This window comes from Mustela erminea, chromosome X (assembly GCF_009829155.1).
Source record: "Mustela erminea isolate mMusErm1 chromosome X, mMusErm1.Pri, whole genome shotgun sequence".
NCBI lineage: Eukaryota > Metazoa > Chordata > Mammalia > Carnivora > Mustelidae > Mustela > Mustela erminea.
Window position 1 is genome coordinate 46,438,249 of NC_045635.1, and position 26,100 is coordinate 46,464,348.

Sequence of the window (26,100 nt, forward strand, 5' to 3'; positions counted from 1 at the left end):
ACCAGAGAGTAAAGAATAGATGAGGTAGAAAAGAAGTCCTAGAGCAAGCCTGTGTAGGGCCATAACAGCCATGGGAAAGTGTTGGATTTTATCCTAAGTACAAGGAAACTCCAATGGAAGGTTTTGAACTTGGAATGATATCGTCTGATTTATGATCAATCTATCTGATGCATTAAGAATGGATTATAGCAAGGATAAAACTAAAAACAGAACAGTTAGGAGGTTCAGGTAGGAAACCATGATAGCTTGGGCTAAAATAGTGATGGTGGAGAAAGATTAGTGGACAGATTTAGAATATATTTACCTATTTAGAATATAAGACTGTAGTCAGAGATAAAGAAGGACACTACATCATTCTTAAAGGGTCTATCCACCAAAAAGATCTAACAGTTGTAAATATTTATGCACCCAACATGGGAGCAGCCAACTATATATACCAACTGCTAATCAAAATATAGAGTCATATTGATATGAATACACTAATAGTAGGGAATCTTAACATGCCACTTTCAGTAATAGACAGATCACTGAAGCAGAAAATCAATAAACAAACAAGAGCTTTGAATGCCACATTGGGCCAGATGGACCTCATAGATATATGGAACATTCCACCCTAAAACAACAGAATACTCATTCTTCTCAAGCACACATGGAACTTTCTCCAGAAGAGACCACATACTGGGTCAAAAATCAGGGCTCAACCATTACCAAAAGATTGAGCTTATTCCCTGCATATTCTCAGACCACAATCCTTTGAAACTGGAACTCTACCACAAGAGAAGTTTGGAAGGAATTCAAACACTTGGAAGATAAAGACCAGCCTGCTGAAGAATGTTTGGATCAACCAGGAAATCAAAGAACTTAAACAATTAATGGAAATCAATGAGAATAAAGACACATTGATATAAAACCTGTGGGATACAGCAAAGGCAGTCCTAAGGGGGAAATACATAGCCATCCAAACATAGCCATCCAAGCCTCCCTCAAAAAAAAAAAAAAATCCCCAAATACACCAGCTCTCTTTATACCTCTTTTTTAAAAATTTATTTTTTATTTTCAGCATAACAGTATTCATTATTTTTGCACCACACCCAGTGCTCCATGCAATCTGTGTCCTCTCTAAACCCACCACCACCCTCCCACCCCCCGCCCCTTCAAAACCCTCAGATTGTTTTTCAGAGTCCATGGTCTCTCATGGTTCACCTCCCCTTCCAAATTCCCCCAACTCCCTTCTCCTCTCTAACTCCCCATGTCCTCCATGCTATTTGTTATGCTCCACAAATAAGAGAAATCATATGGTAATTGACTCTCCCTGCTTGACTTGTTTCACTCAGCATAATCTCTTCCAGTCCCATCCATGTTGCTACAAAAGTTGGGTATTCGTCCTTTCTGATGGAGGCATATTACTCCATAGTGTATATGGACCACATCTTCCTTATCCATTCGTCCATTGAAGGGCATCTTGGTCCTTTCCACAGTTTGGCGACCGTGGCCATTGCTGCTATAAACATTGGGGTACAGATGGCCCTTCATTTCACATCTGTATCTTTGGGGTAAATACCCAGTAGTGCAATGGCAGGGTCATAGGGAAGTTCTATTTTTAATTTCTTGAGGAATCTCCACACTGTTCTCCAAAGAGGCTGCACCAACTTGCATTCCCACCAACAGTGAAAGAGGGTTCCCCCTTCTCCACACTCTGTCTTGTTGTTTCCTGTCTTGCTAATTTTAGCCATTCTAACTGGTATAAGGTGATATCTCAATGTAGCTTTAATTTGAATCTACCTGATGGCTAGTGATGATGAACATTTTTTCATGTGTCTGATAGCCATTTGTATGTCTTTTTTGGAGAAGTGTCTGTCCATATCTTCTGCCCATTTTTTGATATGATTGTCTGTTTTCTGTGTGTTGAGTTTAAGGAGTTCATTATAGATCCTGGATATCAACCTTTTGTCTGTACTGTCATTTGCAAATATCTTCTCCCATTCCGTGGGTTGCCTCTTTGTTTTCTTGACTGTTTCCTTTGCTGTGCAGAAGCTTTTGATTTTGATGAAGTCCCAAAAGTTCATCTACGCTTTTGTTTCCTTTGCCTTTGGAGACATATCTTGAAAGAAGTTGCTGTGGCTGATATCGAAGAGATTACTGCCTATGTTCTCCTCTAGGATTCTGATGGATTTCTGTCTCACATTGAGGCCTTTTATCCATTTTGAGTTTATTTTTGTGTACGGTGTAAGAGAATGGTCGAGTTTCATTCTTCTACATATAGCTGTCCAGTTTTCCCAGCACCATTTATTGAAGAGACTGTCTTTTTTCCACTTATATTTTTTTCTGATTTGTCGACGATTATTTGACCATAGAGTTGAGGGTCCATATCTGGGATATCTACTCTGTTCCACTGGTCTATGTGTCTGTTTTTATGCCAGTACCATGCTGTCTTGATGATCACAGCTTTGTAATAAAGCTTGAAATCAGGTAACGTGATGCCCCCAGTTTTATTTTTGTTTTTCAACATTTCCTTAGCAATTCAGGGTCTCTTCTGATTCCATACAAATTTTTGGATTATTTGCTCCAGCTCTTTGAAGAATACTGGTGGAATTTTGATTGGAATAGCATTAAAAGTATTGGGGCACCTGGGTGGCTCAGTGGGTTAAGCCGCTGCCTTCGGCTCAGGTCATGTTCTCAGGTTCCTGGGATCGAGTCCCACATTGGGCTCTCTGCTCAGCAGGGAACCTGCTTCTCTCTCTCTCTCTCTCTCTCTCTCTGCTTGCCTCTCTGTCTACTGTGATCTCTGTCAAATAAATAAATAAAATCTTAAAAAAAATAAAAAGTATAGATTGCTCTAGGCAGTATAGACATTTTAACAGTGTTTATTCTTCCTATCCAAGAGCACGGAATGGTCTTCCATCTTTTTGTGTCTTCTTCAATTTCTTTCATGAGTGTTCTGTAGTTCCTCGAGTACAGATCCTTTACCTCTTTGGTTAGGTTTATTCCCAGGTATCTTATGGTTCTTGGTGCTATAGTAAATGGAATCGATTCTCTAATTTCCCTTTCTGTATTTTCATTGTTAGTGTATAAGAAAGCCACTGATCTCTGTACATTGACTTTGTATCCTGCCACATTACTGAATTGCTGTATGAGTTCTAGTAGTTTGGGGGTGGAGTCTTTTGGGTTTTCCATATAAAGAATCATGTCATCTGCGAAGAGAGAGAGTTTGACTTCTTCATTGCCAATTTGGATACCTTTTATTTCTCTTTGTTGTCTGATTGCTGTTGCTAGGACTTCTAATACTATGTTGAACAAGAGTGGTGAGAGTGGGCATCCTTGTCGTGTTCCTGATCTCAACGGGAAGGCTGCAAGCTTTTTCCCATTGAGGATGATATTTGCTGTGGGTCTTTCATAGATAGATTTGATGAAGCTCAGGAATGTTCCCTCTATCCCTATCCTTTGAAGCGTTTTAATCAGGAACAGATGCTGGATTTTGTCAAATGCTTTTTCTGCATCAATTGAGAGGACCATGTGATTCTTCTCTCTTCTCTTATTCATTTGTTCTATCACATTGATTGATTTTCGAATGTTGAACCATCCTTGTAGCCCAGGGATGAATCCCACCTGGTCATGGTGGATAATCTTTTTAATGTGCTGTTGGATCCTATTTGCTAGGATCTTGTTGAGAATCTTAGCATCCATATTCATCAGTGATATTGGTCTGAAATTCTCCTTTTTGAGATTGCCTTTGCCTGGTTTGGGGATCAGGGTAATGCTGGCTTCATAGAAAGAGTCTGGAAGTTTTGCTTCCAGATTCTCCTTTTTGAGATTGCCTTTGCCTGGTTTGGGGATCAGGGTAATGCTGGCTTCATAGAAAGAGTCTGGAAGTTTTCCTTCTGCTTCAATTTTTTGAAACAGCTTCAGGAGACTAGGTGTTATTTATTCTTTGAAAGTTTGGTAGAATTCCCCAGGGAATCCGTCAGGTCCTGGTTTCTTGTTTTTTGGGAGGTTTTTGATCACCACTTCAAGCTCGTTACTAGATATTGGTCTATTCAGGTTGTTAATTTCTTCCTGGTTCAATTTTGGGAGTTTATAGTTTTCCAGGAATGCATCCATTTCATCTAGGTTGCTTAGCTTATTGGCATATAACTGTTGATAATAACTTCTAATGATTGTTTCTACTTCCTTGGTGTTCATTGTGATTTCTCCCTTTTCATTCATAATTTTATGTATTTGAGCTTTCTCTCTTTTCTTTTGGATTAGTGTCGCCAATGGTTTATCGATCTTATTGATTCTTTCCAAAAACCAGCTTCTAGTTTCATTAATATGTTCTACTGTATCTCTGGTTTCTACCTCATTGATCTCAGCTCTAATCTTGATTATTTCCCATCTTATGTGTGGAGTTGGTTTGATTTGTTGTTGATTCCCCAGTTCTTTAAGGTGTAGAGGCAGCTGTTGTGTTCTGGATTTTTCAGTTTTTTTGAGAGATGCTTGGATGGTTATGTATTTCCCCCTTAGGAACGCCTTGGCTGTATCCCATAGGTTTTGGACAGAAATGTCTTCATTCTCATTGGTTTCCATGAATTGTTTCAGTTCTTCTTTGATCTCCTGGTTGATCCAAGCATTCTTAAGCAAGGTGGTCTTTAGCTTCCAGGTGTTTGAGTTCTCTTTACACCTCTTTACACCACTGACCAAACTAATCCAAAAATTTATCAAATTAATAAAATTATGAATGAAAGGGGGGAGATCAGGACTAACATCAAGGAAATAAAAACAATCCTCAGAAATTATTAACAGTTATATGCCAGTATGTTAAGCAACCTAGAAGAAATGGAGGCATTCCTGGAAACCTATTAACTTCCAAGACTGAATCAGGAAGAAATTGACAACCTGAATAGACCAGTATCTAGACACAAGATTGAAGCAGTGATCAAAAACTCCCAAAAAACAAGAGCCCAGGACCAGATTGATTCCGTGGAGAATTCTATCAAACATTCAAGAAGAGATAATACCTATTCTCCTTAACCTGTTTAAAAAAATAGAAACAGAAGGAAAACTTCTAGAATATTATACCTGGACAGCATTATCAACAACTTGATTTCATTGGCATTGTTCACTCTAACAACAAATTGCACATTCTTCTCAAGCTTTTGTGGAACACTCACCAAAATAGACCATATTCTGGGCCACAAAATATACCTTAATGAATTTAAAAGTGTAAGACTCATATAAAACATGTTCTTAGACCACAGCAAAATTAAACTAGAAACCAATAAAATATTGCTGGAAAGTTCCTAAATATTTGGAAATTAAACAACATAGAAACACAATTATCACATAGTTTCATTCATATGTGGAACATAAGGAATAATGCAGAGGACCACAGGGGAAGGGAGGGAAAACTGAATGGGAAAAAACTCAAAGAGGGATACAAACCATGAGAGACTCTGGACTCTGGAAATCAAACTAAGGGTTACAGAAGGGAAGGGGTTGGGGGGATGGGGAAACCAGGTGATGGGTGTTAAGGAGGGCACATGTTGTCATGAGCACTTAGTGTTATATGCAACTAATGAATTGTTGAACACTACATCAAAACTAATGATGTACTATGTGTTGGCTAATTGAACGTAATAATAATAATAATAATAATAAACAAAAAGCAACACATTTATAAGTAGAAGTAGTAAATAAACCAAAGATGTCTCAAGAAAACTAAAAAATATTTTGAACTAAATGAAAATGATTATAGACATTGGGGAGGTTATGTGATATGGTGAGTGCTATGAAGTGTGTAAGCCTGATTATTTGCCCCAAGGCACAAAACTGTACGCTGGGGCAAATAATACATTTTATGTTGATAAAAATAATTAATAAAAAATGGTATGTAATCCCCCCATAAAATGAAAATGGATATATAACTACTTAAATCTGTGGGATTGTACAAAATCTCAAACTACCAAAAAAAAGTCTCCTAGAACTGATAAGAAAGTATACCAAGGTTGCAGGATATAATAAGATCAGTATGCAAAAACCAGTTGCTTTCTTATATACCAGCAATTAACAATTAGGATTTGAAATTTTAAAAATGTTAGTTGTAATAACAGCAAAACACAGTGAAATGCTAAGATGCAAGTATAACAAAATATGTACAGGATCTGGATGTGGAAAAGTACAAAACACCGAATAAAGAAATCAAAGGAGTTCTAAATAAATGGAGAGATTTTCCATGTGCATGGATAAGACTTAACATTAGGATGTCAATTCTTCCCAACTTAATATATATACTTAACAAAATTTCAGTCCAAATTCCAGTTAGTTGTGCTGTAGATATAGATGAAATTATTCTAAAGTTTATATGGAAAAGTAAAAGACCTAGAATAACCAAACAATACTGAAGAGAAAGAACAAAATTGGAGGATTCACATTACCTTATTTCGAGATAGCTACAGTACTATAAGCTGCTGTACACAGGAGAATGGTATTGAAGAAAGAATGGACACATAGATCAATGGAACACACTTGGAGTTGCATCCAACAGAACTTGTTGATTGATGTACAGAGTGAGAAAAAAAGATCAAGAAGGACCATAGGTCCTAGAGAGTAGGAAGATTGGGTTAGAGAACATTTAAATTTTCTTCCAAACTTTGTTTTAATCAAATATTTTAACAGTCTGTGATTCCTTGACGGTCCCACATATTTTCTTTAACCCACTACAGCTATACTAGGGGTTGGGATTTCCCTACTTACAGAAACAATACCTTCATGCTCAGGCCTCCCACTCCCTTTTCCTCTTCTATGAAGGAGTTGCTGAGGGCTCTCTGGGAGTGAGAGTCAATGAGCAGGGCAAAACTGCCTCTAGTTTTGGTATTAAGAGGCTCCAAGCTATGTGTGTTAAATATATTATTACCCTGTAAATAATATGTCAGTGAAGCATAAGGTAGAGTATGGGGAAGAGAGAGAGAAAGAACAGAATAAGAAAAAATGATACAGAGATGAAAAAGAGATGGGGTAGGGAAGAAAAAGGGAAAGATTAAATGATTTTTTAGCAGAAATTGGGGAGAGGATCAGGCCACAATAGCATGTAGGAGCCCCTAGGAACAGAGTACATCCAGCCCTGCTCTGCTCAGCCTATTTCCTAAGCAAGATCCCCTCCTTATTTGCAGCCCTAAGAGATCAAACAGACTGTTACATAGAGAAATAACCCTCTTTAGTGACTGCATCTGGTCATAGTGGAGGAGTGGATGAAGAGAAGTGGATGGAATTAGAACAATATGATTAACTTTCTGTTGAGTCACAGACCTGAGAATGTGATGAAAGCTATGGCCTGCACACTCTCCCAGAAAAATGCTAATACACCCATCTCCAGATATATGGAGTTCAGAAAAGAAATGTAGACAGGAGCTGTAGTATTGGGAGCCATCAGCATGTAGATGATTATCAGAGCCATAGGAATGGATGAGATCACCCACAGTGACTGCACATTCTGAGACGAGAAAAGGGCCTTGTACATAACTCTATCAGACACCAACATTTGTGGAAAGGACACAGAGAGAGGGGCCCACAAAGGGGACCAAGAAGAAGTGGCCTAAGAATAAAGAATAGAACCAGGGAAATGTGGTGTCACAGAAACTAAGGACAAGTGATCTTCCAAATGGAGGGAAGGTGTCAACATGTCAGATGTTACATGAAACAAAGTCTGAAAACCATCCACTAGATTTAGCAACAAGGTCACTGGTTCTTTTGCAGAGGACAGGGAATGATATGGGTGGATGGCAAATTACAATGGGTTAAAAAGGAAGGAGTGGAAGAGAAAATGCGATGGGTTAAGAATTGACCCCAGGGGGGCGCCTGGGAGGCTCAGTGGGTTAAAGCCTCTGCCTTTGGCTCAGGTCATGATCCCAGGGTCCTGGGATCAAGCCCTGCACCAGGCTTTCTGCTCAGCAGGAAGCCTGCTTCCTCCTCTCTCTCTGCCTGCCTCTCTGCCTACTTGTGATCTCTCTCTGTCAAATAAATAAATAAAATCTTTAAAAAAAAAATTGACCCAAGGATAAAAAGACAGATAAGAAAAAAGGGAAGAGAAGGTAAAGAAGTATGGACACAAGTGCAAACAACATTCTCAAGCTGTTTGCCTATGACAGAGGGTAAAGAAATAGGGCAGAAGTTAGAGTGTAATGAGTGGTTAAGTCATTGTTTTTGTTTTTAAGTATCCGTATTGAGATATAATTACATAGCATAAAATTCACATGCTTTAAGTATACAATTTAATGAATTTTAGCTTGTTTACAGAGTAGTACAGCCATCACTAAAATCCACTTTTAGAACATTTATATCATTCCAAAAAGATCCTCTGTGTCCATTTGCAGTCACACCCATCCCACTCCCAGCCCCAGAAAAACACAAATCTATTTTCTGTCCCTCTAAATTTACCCTTTTTTGGGGGGGGGGCAGGACATAGAAATTTCATATAAATGGTACCATACAATGTGTGTCATTTTGTGTTTATGTTTGGCTTCTTTCACTGAGCATGATATTTTTGAGATTCATTCATGACATAGCATGTATTAGTACTTTGTAGCTTTTTATTATTGAATTGTATTCCATTGAATTTATATACCATATTTTGTATAAATTATTAAACTAAATTTATTTAATTAAGTTTAAATTATTAAATTCAGGTGAACTAAATTTGGGTTGTTTCCACCTTCTGGTATCTGAATAATGCTGTAAATATCCAAGAACATGCCTTGGTGTGGACATATGTTTCCATTTGTATAAGTACATAGGAATAGAATTGCTGGGTCACATGGTAGGTTTAATTTTGATGTTACAAGAAACAGAGAGAATGGACTTTCTGGGTTTTTTTCCCCTCCAAATTCAATTTGTTTAAAGGCTAAGTCAAATAAAGGGAAAAGTGAAGATACAGGAGGAAGCAGATAGATCAAGTTTCCTGAGGAGGTAGAAGGAAATGGGGCACAGAATTCCTATAGAAAGATTAGCCAATAAGGAAAAGGACACCTCCTGCACTGTGACAGGAATCAAAGAGCTAGGAGTGGTCAAGTGTGGATGCTTATAGGTTTGAAGGTAGTTTGCAACAAGGAGTTGAGAACAATGCTATTTGGGGTTTTTCTGTTTTGAGTGTAGTTAGGGGTGAAGTGAGGGGGGTAGAGAGGGAAGAATAATAGGAAGAGTGAGGAAATGGGGATTTAAAAAGGTGTCTTGGAGTCTTGGAGAACTGAGAAGGGAAGCTGGATTGCCAGAAAGTGTAGAGGACCTACTAGAGGTAGGGGACCATGGCTTTCTAGTGGCTCCCATGTGAGCAATCATAAGAACCTAGGGTTGACATAAAAAAGTGGAAAGTTGTATTCATCTAGGGTTGGGGATATGATGGAAGGATAAAAAGACACCTGATTAAGGTCATTATTGGCTAGACAATAGAAGATTGTGCATATTTCTATTTTTCAGGTATGAGACAAGTCAAGGAGGTGAAAGATCAGTCAGTAAAATTACCAGGGGACAGCAGGATTCAATTGTAGTGGCAAGTGTTAGCTGGCAATGGGGCAACAGACATCATTCTATCAGACCATTTCTGCAGCAAAATTTTTGCTATGTCATGCCATGCCACCCTTGTTTCCTGACCCTGCCCGGTTCTCCAGGCCTGTCTTGGATCCCATGGATTACTTATGCAGTTTTCTGTTAGTTATAATAGGTAGATTATGCTTTGATGATAAATAACAACCAAATATCAATGACTTAACACATATGTTTATTTTTTGCTCATGCAAAATCTACTCCAACTCGAGGGGCTTTTCAAGACAGCTCCTTTCCAAGTGATAACTCAGAGATACAGGCTGACATCTTGAGGTTCTCTTATCTACCACCTGAGGCATCCTTAGGTGTCACAACAGAAGAGAGTGCTGGAGGATTTGAACTCCAGTTCTTAGCTGCACATCCTATTGACCAGAAGTAGTTACATCATCCCATGTAACTCTAAGAGTACTGGGTAGCATATAAATATTCAGCAAACAGTAAATAACTCTGTCATGGCTTTCAATAATTTCATTCTCTGCTATAATTAAATAAAGTCATTGCTGATGTTTTCACTCAAGAACCCTGACTAGTAAAGGTTTCAAGGGTTAGAATATTTTAAATATGTATATTTGAATTTTTCTGATTATAAAGTGATATGTACATGTTATTAAAATATGAATACTACATAAACATTTCATATAGAAAATGCCCTTTGTCATCTCAAATCCCAAATAACTATTATCAATAGTTTGGTAAATATTATTTACATATTTTTTTCTCTGCTAATAGCAGTACATTTTTTTAACTTTATTTTTTTTAAATTATTGTCTTTTTTCCGTGTTCCAAGATACATTGTTTCTGTACCATACCCAGTGCTCCATGCAATACATGCCCTCCTTAATACCCACCACCAGGCTCACCCATCCCTCCAACCCCTCCCTTCCAAAACCCTCGGTCTGTTTTTCAGAGTCCACAGTCTCTCATGGTTCTTCTCCCCCTCCGATTTCCCCCAGTTCACTTCTCCTCTCCTTCTCCTAACATCCTCCATATTATTCCCTATGCTCCACAAGTAAGTGAAACCATATGATAATTGACCTTCTCTGCTTGAATTATTTCACTCAGCATAATCTCCTCCAGTCCCATGTATGCTGATACAAAAGTTGGGTATTCATTCTTTCTGATGGAGACGTAATATTCCATTATATATATGACCCATATCTTCCTTATTCATTTGTCTGTTAAAGGGCAGTTTGGCTTTTTCCACAGTTTGGCGATTGTGGCCATTGCTGCTATGAACATAGGGGTACAGATGGCCCTTCTTTTCACTATATCTGTATCTTTGGGGTAAATACCCAGTAGTCCATTTGCAGGGTCATAGGGAATCTCTATTTTTAATTTATTTTTAAAAAAATTTTTAATAAACATATAATGTGTTTTTATCCCCAGGGGTACAGGTCTGTGACTCACCAGGTTTACACATATCACAGCACTCATCATAGCACATACTATAACCAATGTCCATATCCCCACCACCCTCTCCTGTCCCCACTCCCCCAACAACACTCAGTCTGTTTTTTGAGATTGAGTCTTTTATGGTTTGTCTCCCTCCTGACCCCATCTTCTTTCATTTTTCTTTTCCTACTCCCCAAACCCCCCATGTTGCATCTCCACTTCCTCATATCAGGGAGATCATATGATAGTTGTCTTTCTCCGACTGACTCACTTTGCTAAGCATAATACCCTCTAGTTCCATCTATTTTTAATTTCTTAAGGAATCTCCACACTGTTTTCCAAAGTGGCTGTACCAAATTGCATTCCCACCAACAGTGTAAGAGGGTTTCTCTTTCTCCACATCCTCTTGGACACTTGTTGTTTCCTGTCTTGTTAATTTTAGCCATTCTAAGTGGTGTAAGGTGGTATCTCAATGTGGTTTTGATCTGAATCTCCCTGATGGCCAATGATGATGAACATTTTTTCATGTGTCTGTTAGCCATTTGTGTGTCTTCTTTGGAGAGCTGTCTGTTCATGTCTTCTGCCCATTTTTTGATGTGATTATCTGTTTTATTGAGTGTTGAGATTGAGTTCTTTATAGAACTTGGATATCAGCCCTTTGTAGTGTCATTTGTGAATATCTTCTCCATTTCCGTGGGTTGCCTCTTTGTTTGTTGACTGTGTCCTTTGCTGTGCAGAAGCTTTTGATCTTGATGAATCCCAAAAGTTCATTTTGACTTTTGTTTCCTTTGCCTTTGGAGACATGTCTTGAAAGAAGTCGCTGTGGCCAATGTCAAAGAGTTTACTACCTATGTTCTCATCTAGGATTTTGATAGATTCCTACCGCATGTTGAGGCCACTGGCATTTTTCAAAGTGCTGGAACAAATAATCCTAAAATTTGTATGGAACCAGAAAAGACTCCAAATTACCAAGGAAATGTTGGGGGAAAAAAATCAAAGCTGGGGGCATCACGTTGCCTGCATTTCAAACTTACAAAGCTGAGATCATCAAGACAATGCTGTACTGGCACAAAAACAGACACATAAACCAATGGAACAGAGTAGAGAGCCCAGATACGGACCCTCAACTCTATGGTAAAACAATCTTTGACAAAGCAGGAAAAAATATCCAGTGGAAAAAAGATAATCTCTTCAATAAATGGTGGTGGGAAAATTAGACAGCTATATACAGAAGAATGAAACTCGACCATTCTCTTACACTATACACAAAGATAAACTCGAAATGGATAATAGCAGTACATTTTTATAAAAAATGAGGTCATACCATACATACTATTTTATAAGTGTCTTTTCACATAATACTATATATTTGACATTTTTCTTTATTTTATTTTACTTATTTTATTATTACTATTATTTTATTATGTTAGTAAACATACAGTACATCATTAGCTTTTTCTTTAATACTTTTTTTAATTTTTAAAATTTCTTTTCAGTGTTCCAGAATTCATTGTTTATGTACCACACCCAGTGTTCCATGTAATATGTGCCCTCCATAATACCCAACCTCCCACCCTTGCCCCTTCAAAGCTCTCAGATTGTTTTTCAGAGTCCATAGTCTCTCATGGTTCATCTCCCCCTCCAATTTCCCCCAATTCCTTTCTCCTCTCCATCTCCACATGTCCTCCATGTTATTTCTTATGCTCCACACATAAATGAAACCATATGATAATTGACTCTCTCTGCTTGACTTATTTCACTCAGCATAATCTTTTCCAGTCCCATCCATGTTGATACAAAAGTTGGGTATTCATCCTTTCTGGTGGAGGCATAATGCTCCGTAGTGTATATGGACCACATCTTCCTTATCCATTGGTCCATTGAAGGACAGCTTGGTTCTTTCCAGTTTGGTGACCCTGGCCATTGCTGCTGTGAACATTGGGGTACAGATGGCCCTTCTTTTCACGACATCTGTATCTTTGGGGTAAATACCCAGGAGTGCAATTGCAGGGTCATAGGGAAGCTCTATTTTTAATTTCTTGAGGAATCTCCACACTGTTTTCCAAAGTGGCTGCACCAACGTGCATTCCCATCAACAGTGTAAGAGGGTTACCCTTTCTCCACATCCTCTCCAACACACATTATTTAGTGTCCTTTTAATTTTGACCATTCTAACTGGTATAAGGTGGTATCTCAATGTGGTTTTAATTTGAATCTTCCTGATGGCTAGTGATGATGAACATATTTTCACGTGTCTGTTAGCCATTTGTATGTCTTCTTTGGAGAAGTGTCTGTTCATGTCTTCTGCCCATTTTTTCACATGATTATCTGTTTTGTGTGTGTTGAGTTTGAGAAGTTCTTTTTTTTTTCCTTCTTTTTTTTTTAAAGATTTTATTTATTTATTTGACAGACAGAGATCACAAGTAGGCAGAGAGGCAGGCAGAGAGAGAGAGAGAGGGAAGCAGGCTTCCTGCGGAGCAGGGAGCCCGATGCGGGGCTCGATCCCAGGACCCTGAGATCATGACCCGAGCCGAAGGCAGCAGCCCACACCACTGAGCCACCCAGGCGCCCCGAGTTTGAGAAGTTCTTTATAGATCCTGGATATCAACCTTTTGTCTGTACTGTCATTTGCAAATATCTTCTCCCATTCTGTGGGAGAAGTGTCATGTGTCTTGTTGACTGTTTCTTTTGCTGTGCAGAAGCTTTTGAACTTGATGAAGTCCCAAAAGTTCATTTTCGCTTTTGTTTTCTTTGCCTTGGAGACATATCTTGAAAGAAGTTGCTGTGGCTGATATAGAAGAGGTTACTGGCTATGTCCTCTTCTATGATTCTGATGGATGCTGCCTTAAGTTGAAGTTTTTTATCCATTTCGAGTTTATCTTTGTGTATGGTGTAAGAAATGGTCGAGTTTCATTCTTCTACATATAGCTGTCCAGTTTTCCCAGCACCATTTATTGAAGAGACTGTCTTTTTTCCACTGTATATTTTTTCCTGTTTTGTCGAAGATTAATTGACCATAGAGTTGAGGGTCCATATCTAGGCTCTCTACTCTGTTCCACTGGTCTATGTGTCTGTTTTTATGCCAGTACCATGCTGTCTTGGCGATCACAGCTTTGTAGTAAAGCTTGAAATCAGGTAGCGTGATGCCCCCCATTTTATTTTTGGTTTTCAACATTTCCTTAGGGATTCAGGGTCTCTTCTGATTCCATACAATTTTTTAGATAATTTGCTCCAGCTCTTTGAAGAATACCGGTGGAATTTTGATTGAAATGGCATTAAAAGTATAGATTGCTCTAGGCAGTATAGACATTTTAACAATGTTTATTCTTCCGATCCAAGAGCATGGAATGGTCTTCTATCTTTTTATGTCTTCTTCAATTTCTTTCATGAATAGTAGGAGATCATAACACACGTCTCTCTGAAATAGACATATCATCGAAGCAGAAAATCAATAAAGAAACAAGAGCATTGAATGACACATTGGACCAGATGGACCTCAGAGATATATACAGAACATTCCACCCTAAAACAACAGAATACTCATTCTTCTCGAGTGCACATGGAACCTTCTCAAGAATAGACCATGTACTGGGTCACAAATCAGGACTCAACCGATACCAAAAGACTGAGTTTATTCCCTGCATATTCTCAGATCACAATGCCTTGAAACTGGAGCTCAGTCACAAGGAAAAGTTCAGAAGGAACTCAAACACCTGGAAGCTAAAGACCACCTTGCTTAAGAATGCTTGGATCAACCAGGAGATCAAAGAAGAACTGAAGCAATTCATGGAAACCAATGAGAATGAAGAAACTTCGGTCAAAAACCTATGGGATACAGCAAAAGCAGTCCGAAGGGGAAAATACGTAGCCATCCAAGCCTCCCTCAAAAAAATTGAAAAATCCAGAACACATCAGCGGTCTCTACACCTTAGAGAACTGGAGAATCAACAACAAATCAAACCAACTCCACACATAAGAAGGGAAATCATCAAGATTAGAGCTGAGATCAATGAGGTAGAAACCAGAGATACAGTAGAATGTATCAATGAAACTAGAAGCTGGTTTTTGGAAAGAATCAATAAGATCGATAAATCAATGGCCACACTGATCCAAAAGAAAAGAGAGAAAGCCCAAATACAAAAAATTATGAATGAAAAGGGAGAGATCACAACTAACACCAAGGAAGTAGAAACAATCATTAGAAGTTATTATCCACAGTTATATGCCAATAAGCTAAGCAACCTAGATGAAATGGATGCATTCCTGGAAAACTATAAACTCCCAAAATTGAACCAGGAAGAAATTGACAACCTGAATAGACCGATATCTAGTAAGGAGATTGAAGCAGTGATCAAAAACCTCCCAAAAAACAAGAGCCCAGGACCTGGCAGATTCCCTGGGGAATTCTACCAAACTTTCAAAGAAGAAATAACACCTATTCTCCTGAAGCTGTTTCAAAAAATTGAAGCAGAAGGAAAACTTCCAGACTCTTTCTAGGAAGCCAGCATTACCCTGATCCCCAAACCAGGCAAAGACCCTACCGAAAAGGAGAATTTCAGACCAATATCACTGATGAATATGGATGCTAAGATTCTCAACAAGATCCTAGCAAACAGGATCCAACAGCACATTAAAAAGATTATCCACCATGACCAGGTGGGATTCATCCCTGGGCTACAAGGATGGTTCAACATTCGCAAATCAATCAATGTGATAGAACAAATGAATAAGAGAAGAGAGAAGAATCACATGGTTCTCTCAATTGATGCAGAAAAAGCATTTGACAAAATCCAGCATCTGTTCCTGATTAAAACGCTTCAAAGGATAGGGATAGAGGGAACATTCCTGAACTTCATAAAATCTATCTATGAAAGACCCACAGCAAATATCATCCTCAATGGGAAAAAGCTTGCAGCCTTCCCGTTGAGATCAGGAACACGACAAGGATGCCCACTCTCACCACTCTTGTTCAACATAGTATTAGAAGTCCTAGCAACAGCAATCAGACAACAAAGAGAAATAAAAGGTATCCAAATTGGCAATGAAGAAGTCAAACTCTCTCTCTTCGCAGATGACATGATTCTTTATATGGAAAACCCAAAAGACTCCACCCCCAAACTACTAGAACTCATACAGCAATTCAGCAACGTGGCAGGATACAGAGTCAATGTGCAGAAATCAGTGGCTTTCTTATACACTAACAATGAAAATACAGAAAGGGAAATTAGAGAATCGATTCCATTTACTCTAGCACCAAGAACCATAAGATACCTGGGAATAAACCTAACCAAAGAGGTAAAGGATCTATACTCGAGGAACTACAGAACACTCATGAAAGAAATTGAAGAAGACACAAAAAGATGGAAGACCATTCCATGCTCTTTGATCGGAAGAATAAACATTGTTAAAATGTCTAGACTGCCTAGAGCAATCTATGCTTTTAATGCCATTCCGATCAAAATTCCACCAGTATTCTTCAAAGAGCTGGAGCAAATAATCCAAAAATTTGTATGGAATCAGAAGAGACCCTGAATCCCTAAGGAAATGTTGAAAAACAAAAATAAAGCTGGGAGCATCACGTTACCTGATTTCAAGCTTTACTACAAAGCTGTGATCACCAAGACAGCATGGTACTGGCATAAAAACAGACACATAGACCAGTGGAACAGAGTAGAGAGCCCACATATGGACCCTCAAGTCTATGGTCAATTAATCTTCGACAAAACAGGAAAAAATATACAGTGGAAAAAAGAAGTGTCTTCAATAAATGGTGCTGGGAAAACTGGACAGCTATATGTAGAAGAATGAAACTCGACCATTCTCTTACACCATACACAAAGATCAACTCAAAATGGATAAAAGATCTCTCCTCTAATCTTGATTATTTCCCTTCTTGCGTGTGGAGTTGGCTAAATTTGTTGTTGATTCTCCAGCTCTTTAAGGTGTAGAGACAGCTGGTATATTCTGGATTTTTCCATTTTTTTGAGGGAGGCTTGGATGGCTATGTATTTCCCCCTTAGGACCGCCTTTGCTGTATCCCATAGGTTTTAGACCGAAGTGTCTTCATTCTCATTGTTTTCCATGAATTGTTTAAGTTCTCTGATTTCCTGGTTGATCCAAGCATTCTTAAGCAAGGTGGTCTTTAGCCCTCAGGTATTTGAATTCCTTCCAAACTTTTCCTTGTGATTGAGCTCCAGCTTCAAAACATTGCGATCTGAGAATATGCAGGGGATAATCTCAATCTTTTGGTATCAGTTGAACCCTTATTTGTGACCCAGTATGTCGTCTATTCTGGAGAAGGTTCCATGTGCACTCGTGAAGAATGAGTATTCTGTTGTTTTAGGGTGGAATGTTCTGCGTATATCTGTGTATGAGGTCCATCTGGTCCAATGTGTCATTCAATGCTCTTGTTTCTTTATTGATTACCTGCTTGGCTGGTCTGTCTATTACTGAGGGTGGTGTGTCAAGACCTCCTACTATTAATGTATTCATACCAGTATGACCATCTTGATTAACAGTTTTCTTATGTAATTGGCTGCTCCTATATTGGGAGCATAAATATTTACAATTGTTAGATCTTCTTGGTGGATAGTCCCTTTAAGAATGATGTAGTTTCCTTCTGTATCTCTGACTACAGCCTTTAGCTTAAAATCTAATTTATCTGATATGAGATAAATTAGGTTTCTTTTGGGGCCCACTGGCATGAAAGATGGTTCTCAATCCCTTCACTCTCAGTCTGGATGTACCTTTATGTTCTAAATGTGTCTCTGTAGTCAACACATGGACGGGTTCTGTTGTTTTATCCAGTATGCAACCCTGTGCCTTTTTATGGGAGCATTTAGGCTGTTCACATTGAAAGTGATTATTGAAAGATAAGTTTTTATTGACATCATGTTGCCTGTGAAGTGCTTGTTTCTATAGATTGTCTCTATAAATTTCTGTTCTATGTCACTCTTGGGTTCTTTCTTCTTTTATAGGACCCCCCTTAATATTTCTTGTAGTGCTGGCTTCATGGTCACATACTCTTTTAAACCTTGCCAGTCTTGGAAGCTCTTTATCTCTCCATCCATTTTGAATGTCAGTCTTGCTGGATAAAGTATTCTTGGCTGCATGTTCTTCTCATTTAGTGCCCTCAGTACATCTTGCCAGCCCTTTCTGGCTTGCCAGGTTTCTGTGGACAGGTATGACATTATTCTGATGGGCTTTCCTCTGTACGTAAGGAATCTCTTGCCCCTAGCTGCTTTCAAGAGCTTCTGTCTAAAATTATTATTCATAATTTTCACAATCTGTGTCTCGAGGTCTTTCTAGAGTCTATGATCTTGGGGAAGACCCTTGTGACTCTAGTACATGAATGCTGGTTCCATTCACCAGATTGGGAAAATTTTCATGGAGAATTTGGCCAACTATATCTTCTAGTCTTCTTTCTTTCTCCCCCTCCTCAGGGATTCCAATAATTCTGACATTGGAACGTTTCATGGCGTCATTTATTTCCCTAATTCTGTTTTCGTGACTTCTAAGCTGTTTGTTCCAGGCTTCCTCCTGATCTTTTTTCTCTGTCAGTTTGTCCTCCAGATCACTAATTCTATCTTCTGTCTCAGTTACCCTAGCTTTTAGAGAAGTTAAATTAGATTGGAACTCATTGAGAGCATTGTGAACATCAACCCTGGTGGCTTTCACTTCTGCCCTAATCAATTCCATTTTGTCATTAAAGGCTTTCTCCAACCTAGCTATTGCCTGGAAAATTGTTAGTCTGAATTCCCTTTCCGACATACTGTTTATGTCCATATCCAAAAGCTCTGATGGAGACGGCTCAGTCTCTGAATTTTTCTTGTGTTGGGCATTCCTCCTCCTAGTCATTTTGGTGCTATATGGCTGAATGGATGTGTAGCTGAATGTATCAACAGTGGTGTAGGCATGGTGCCCTCAGGAACGCTTCTGAGCAATCAAGAGTCCCCACCAAAGAGAAAGAAGAAAAAAAAAAGAGAGAGAGAGAGGAAAAAATAGAAAGATAAAATAAAAGAGAAAGCCCAGCCCAAATGGGTCCCAAAGATAAGATTTATAAAGTATAGAAACAAAAACAGACCAACAAAAAGACCAACAAAGTAGATGACAAGAGAAAATCAATAAATCAATCAATAAATCAAAACGAACCCTAATTATAAGATTTATATACTACCAGGACAAAAACAAATACACAGAAACACTGAAAGAAGAAAAAGTTGGGAGGGTGGTTATAAATTCTGTGTGGATGAGGATGGTTATTTTGATTCTTCCTGGATGTATCTTGATATCTTTGTTAAAGGACTCAACTTTCCTGAGATAAAGGGGGATTAAAACAGGTTTACATATAGGGGTAACATTGATTGGGGAAAGGGGTTTACCTCGAAGGTTATCTCTATATGAATGTTTTTTAAAAATAATAAAATTAAGGGCGCCTGGGTGGCTCAGTGGGTTGGGCCGCTGCCTTCGGCTCGGGTCATGATCTCAGGGACCTGGGATAGAGTCCCGCATCGGGTTCTCTGCTCCGCGGGGAGCCTGCTTCCTCCTCTCTCTCTCTCTCTGCCTGCCTCTCTGCCTACTTGTGATCTCTCTGTGTCAAATGAATAAATAAAATCTTTAAAAATAATAATAATAATAAAATTAAGAAATTAAAAAATAGAAAAGCAAAAGAAAAACACAGGTATATGTATCAAAAAGTTCAGGTTTAAAGGTTATTATGGAATTTGATGTACTGAAGATCTCATTGTGATGGTAAATAGGTTAAAAAATTATATAAAAAAATGAAAACAACCAGAATAGTGGAAACTAATTAAAAATAAAAGTTGTACCTATGAAGTAGTAGTGGTTGTCCTCTTTTTTTGTTGTTGTTGTTGTTATTTTGTTTGTTTTTTGGGTTTTTTTGGCTGGCTTTCTGGGGGAGAGGCCTGCCGCGTGGTTTTTCAGGGAGTCTTGCTAGAGTGAAGATCTCCTGCCCCCATCAAGGGGCTGGGCTCTGAGGAAACCAGTTTTTCAGGCTTTTGTTCTCTGGAGATATTTTTGTTTGTTTGTTTGTTTGTTTGTTTTTTCTCCCCTTGATGGCTTTTGATGATTGTTGGAGGTTTAGAGGAAAGCAGACTGCACCCAGACCTCCATCTCAGAGAAGCCTCAGTCTGTTCCCCTCTGGGTGCTCCAGAGCACATAAATTCCCCCTCTGCTACTGGCAGAGCATGTCCCCAATCACAGTCTATGGGGTCACAGGAACTCCCACTTGTACCCAAAACCATAAGAAATACTAGCCGTGGCTGTCTGGGCAGGTCCGGGCACCAGAGAAGTCCCAACCAGAGATAGCACACTGAGATTTTCCATTGGCCCGTGTTGGGAGTGTTCAGACTCTCTGGGTCCTAGAGAGCACCGGCTAGCGCCTGCATGGACCTCTCTCAGGGGTGGGTGTGGGGCGATACTCAGACCCCAGTTGCACAGCACACGTGCAGAGTGCAAAAAACTGTGGTTTGGGGGTGTCTGGGTGGCTCAGTGGTTTAAAACCTCTGCCTTTGGCTCAGGTCATGATCTCAGGGTCCTGGGATTGAGCCCCGAATCGGGCTCTCTGCTCAGTGGGAAGCCTGCTTCTCCCTCTCTCTCTCTCTCTCTCTCTCTCTCAGCCTGACTCTCAGTCTCCTCGTGATCTCTGTCTGTCAAAAAAAAAAAAATGCTGTGGTTCTGCCGGCTGGCATCCACCATAGACTCCCTCACGGGCGCTGCCACCCAGACGCTCTCAGGTGCACCAGTGGCTCAGGGACCAAGACCTGGCTTCTTTGCTGTGTTCTCTGCTCTCCTGCCTGCGGTCGCCGTCCAGGGTCTGTGGACTAAGTCCCTGTCCCTAACCGCCCAATTCCACCAATTTCTCCCTAAGATCTTTTGCTCTTTTTGAGTGCTTTCAACCAGACTCCAAGTTGATGCTGGTCCCCAATCGCAGGGCACTCTCTTATTGGGGTATTACTTTCCAATGGGTCGCTTCTGGTGGCTTCCTCCCCCTTTTGTTTATCTTCCGATATCGGTCCAATGTTCCCACTCTGCTTTACCTGACCACTGGCATCTTCTGCCCCGATAGAGATCCAGAAGTGTATAATTCTAATCTCAGGCTGATTTCATGGGTGATCAGAGTTCTTTGGTAGGTAATCAGCTCACTTTAGGGGACAGGTTGAAATTATGCCTCTTACTTCTCTGCCATCTTGTCTCCCTCTCACATCATTAGTTTTTTTGTTTTGTTTTGTTTTTGTTTTTCTATTTTTTTAAAATTTCTTTTCAGCGTAACAGTATTCATTGTTTTTGCACCACACCCAGTGCTCCATGCAATCTGTGCCCTCTCTAATACCCACCACCTGGTTCCCCCAACCTCCCGCGCCCCGCCCCCCGCCGCCCTTCAAAACCCTCAGATTGTTTTTCCATAATTTCTCATGGTTCACCTCCCCTTCCAATTTCCCTCACATCATTAGTTTTTGATGTAGAGTTCCAAAGAAATGTGGATCTATATTCTTGTTTTTTCCCTTTGGTTTTTAGTTGCACTTACACAAGAAAGTGTGTAATGTTAAAGCTCTAACATTAGACTAAAGTTTTTCTTGTTATATCCTAATTCTTATTTCCTGTCTTTTACATACATTTGAATAACTGCACAGAATTTCATTATATGGATGCAAAATAATTTGTTTGGACAATTCTCTATTGATGGACAAAAAACGTTTCATTTTTTTGTGGCTCATATACAAATATTTTTTCCAAGTACATTTTTTGAGTTTGCTAATAGCGTTATTCATTAAAAAGATATTTTTAAAATTATTTAGGAGGGGAAGGACAGAGGGAGAGGGAGAGAGAATCCTAAGCAGGTTTCACACCCAGAGTGGAGCCCAATGCAAGGCTCAATCTTACAACCCTGAGCAGAAATCAAGAGTTGGATGCTTAACACTTTTTTTTTTAAAGATTTTTGTTTATTTATTTATTTGAGAGAGAGACAGTGAGAGAAAACATGAGCGAAGAGAAGGTCAGAGAAAGAAGCAGACTCCCCTTGGAGTTGGGAGCCTGATGCTGGACTCAATCCTGGGACTCCGGGATCATGACCTGAGCCGAAGGCAGTCGTCCAACCAACTGAGCCACCCAGGCATCCCAGATGCTTAATGAACTGAGCCAGCCAGGCACCCTGATGTTTAAATTTTTATACAGTTAAATTTACCTTTCTTAAATTAAATTTTATTTTAATATAGTTATAGTTGACATATAACATAATACTAGTTTCAGGTGTACAGGATAGTGATTAGTTACATGTAGAAATTGTGAAATAGTGCAGTAAAGTCTAGTTAACATCCATTACCACACAGTTACAAACTTTTTCTTGTGATGAGAACTTTAAAGATCTACTCTCTTAGCAACTTTCAAATATACAGTATTTACTACAGTTTATTTGTTTATCTATAGTTATATTGTGAAGTTCAGTAAAGTATGGCTAGCATGTTACCATTTGTATAATAAAGGAAAGAATAGGAATAAATATTTATATTTGCTTTACTAAAGAAACACTAGATGAATGAGCAAGAAATTAATAAAAATGGTTATTTATAGGGCTCATGATGGAGCGAGTAGAAGGCACAGAGTGTGAGCAATACTTCTCAGTGTGCATTTTTCTATATATTTATATACATTTATTTTATATAACTATTTATACAAATTTTATGTATTTATGTTGAACTGTAATGTATTAGTTTCATACAGCTGCTGTAACAAATTACTGGAGACTAAGGGATTTAAAACAACACAAATTTATTATCTTATAGTTCTGGAAGTCAGAAGTCTGAAATGGGTCTTCTTGGGATGTGGTCCTTCTGGGTGCTCTAGAGGTGAATACATTCCTTGCCTTTCCACATTCTAGAGGCTGCCTATATTTCTTGGCTTGTATCCACTTCCCCTCTCTTCAAAGCCAACAATACAGCACCTTGAAACCTCACTCCTCAGTGACTTCTGCTCCCATAATTTCCTTCTTTGGCTCTGACTCTGTCATTATGTTGTCTTCTGTCTCAAATCCTCCCTCCCTGTCATAAGGACTTTAGTGTTTACATTGAGCCCACACAGACAAATGATGATAATCCCTTCATCTAAACAACTTTAACCTTATTTTTTTTTGTTACCATTTTTTGTGTCTGTTGAGAGTGTTTAAGATCTACTCTTTTTAGCAAATTTCGAGTATATAATGCAGTATTATTAACTATACTCACTGTCCCATACATTAGATCTCCAGAACTTAGTCATCTTTTAACTGAAAGTTTGTACTCTGACCAGCATCTCCCCAATCCTCTGCACCCACACTCTGGCAACCATTGTTCTCTCTGGTTCTATGAGTTTCATCTTTTTAGATTCTACATATAAGTGGGATCATGCAGTATTTGTCATTCTGTTTTTGGCCTATTTCACTTAGCATAATGTCGTCCAGGTTCATTAATGTCATGCAAATGGCAGGATTTCCTTCTTTCTTAAGGGTGAATAATATATTATTTATTTATTTATTTATTTATAGCATATTTTGTTTATCCACTCATCCATCAGCATGCAGAGGTTGTTTCTATGTCCTCACTATTGTAAATAGTGCTGGAAATGGACATGTAGATGCAGATATCTCTTTGACTTGCTGATTTCATTTCCCTCAGATATATACACAGAAATAGGATTACTCGATCATATGGTAGTTCAATTTTTAATTTGTTGAAGAATTTCCATACCATTTTTCGTAATGAATGTACTGACTTAGATCTCCAACGAAAGTATACAGAGGTCCCTTGCCTCTACATCTCTGCTAACATTCACTTCTTGTCTTCTTGATTATAGCCATTAAAACAGGTCTGAGGTGATCTTATTGTGGTTTTGATTGGCATTTCTCAATGGTGTTGAAATGGTGTTGAATGGTGTTGAATTGGTGTTGAAATGGTGTTGATTGAATACCATTTCATATACCTATTGGCCATTTATACGTCTTTTTTTTGGAAAATTGTCTATTCAGGTCCTTTGACCACTTTAAAAAATTGGGTTATTTATTTATTTATTTTTACTATTAAGTTGTGTAATTTCTTTATATACTTTGGGTATTAACCTCTTACAAGATATGGTTTGAAAATATTTTCTCCCATTCGATAGACTACTTTTTATAATTTTAATAGCTTCTTTGGCTGTGAAGAAGCCTTTGAGATTGATTTAGTCTCACTTCATTCTTTCTTTTTTTTTTTTTCATTCCAACCAGCTTTACCTATTTATTTATTTATTTATTTATTTATTTATTTATATTATGTTATACTAGTCACCATACAGTACATCATTCGTTTTTGAGGTAGTGTTCCATAATTCACTGTTTGCGTTAACACCCAGTGCTCCATTCAATGCTTGCCCTCCTTAATACACATCCCCTCATCACCCTCCCATCTAAAGCCCTCAGTTTGTTTCTCAGAGTCCATAGTCTCTCATGGTTCATCTCTTCCTCCGATTCCACCCCCTTCATTTTTCCCTTTCTTCTCCTAATGTCCTCCATGCTATTCCTGATGTTCCACAAATAAGTGAAACCATATGATAATTGACTTTCTCTGCTTGACTTATTTCACTTAACATAATCTCCTCCAGTTCCATCCAGGTTGGTGCAAAATTTGGGTATTCATCTTTTCCAATGGCTGAGTAATATTCCATTGTATATATGGACCATATCTTTTTTATTCATTCATCCATTGAAGGGCATCTCATCTCTTTCCACACCTTGGTTATTGTGGACATTGCTGCTATAAACATTAGGGTGTATGTGGCCCTTCTTTTCACAACATCTGTGTCTTTGTGGTAAATACCCAGTAGTGCAATTGCCAAGGCATAACATAGCTCTATTTTTAGCTTTTTGAGGAACCTCCACACTCTTTCCCAAAGTGGCTGTTCCAACTTGCATTCCCACCTACAGCATAAGAGGGTTCCCCTTTCTCCACAACCTCTCCAACATTTTGTTGTTTCTTGCCTTGTCAATTTTTGCCATTCTGACTGGTGTTTGGTGTTATCTCAGTGTGGTTTTGATTTGAATCTCCCTGATGGCTAATGATGATGAACATTCTTCATGTGTGTTTTAGCCATTTGTATGTCTTCTTTGGAGAAGTATCTGTTCATGACTTTTGCCTATTTTTCATCCAATTATTTGCTTTTTGGACATTCAGTTTTATAAGTTATTTTTTTAGATTTATGTATTTATTTATTTATTTGACAGAGATAGAGAGGGAGCACAAGTAGGTAGAGCAGCAGGCAGAGGGAGAGGGTGAAGCAGGCTCTCCACTGAGCAGGGAGCCCAATGAAGGCCTTGATCCCAGGACCCTGGGATCATGATCTGAGCTGAAGGCAGCCGCCCAGCTGACTAAGCCACCCAGGTGCCCCTTTAAGCTCTTTATTTGTCTTGGATACTAATCGTTTAACAGATATATCTTGTGCAAATATCTTCTCCCATTCCACTGACTGCCCTTTAGCTTTGTTGATTGCTTTCCTCACTATGCAGAAGGTTCTTATTTTGATGTAGTCACAGTAGTCTATTTTTTCTTTTGTTTTCCTTGCCTCAGGAGTCATATCTGGTAAGATGTTCCTATGGCCAATGTCAAAGAGTTTACTGTGCTCTTTTCTAGGGTTTTTATGGTTTCTTGTCTCATATTTAGGTCTTTAAATCATTTTTAAATTTTATTTGTGTGTATGGCATAAAAGAGAAGTTGATTTTCCTTCTTTTGCATTTGGCTGTCCAGTTTCCCCAACATCACTCCTTGTTTAAATTAATTCCTGAGTATTTTATTGTTTTTTTTGATGCTGCTATCATTATTTTCTTCATTTTTTCAGATAATGTGTTGCTACTATATAGAAAATCAACTGATATTATTTATTGATTTTATATCCTGCAATGTTAGTGAACTCACTTATTAGTTCTAACAATTTCTGTGAGGTCTTTAGAGTTTTCTATATATAAAGTCATATAATCTGTGAATAAGATAATTTTGCTTCTTCCTTTCTGATTGGAATACCTTTTTTTTTTAATTTTTTATTTTTTATAAACATATGTTTTTATCCCCAGGGGTACAGGTCTGTGAATCACCAGGTTTACACACTTCACAGCACTCA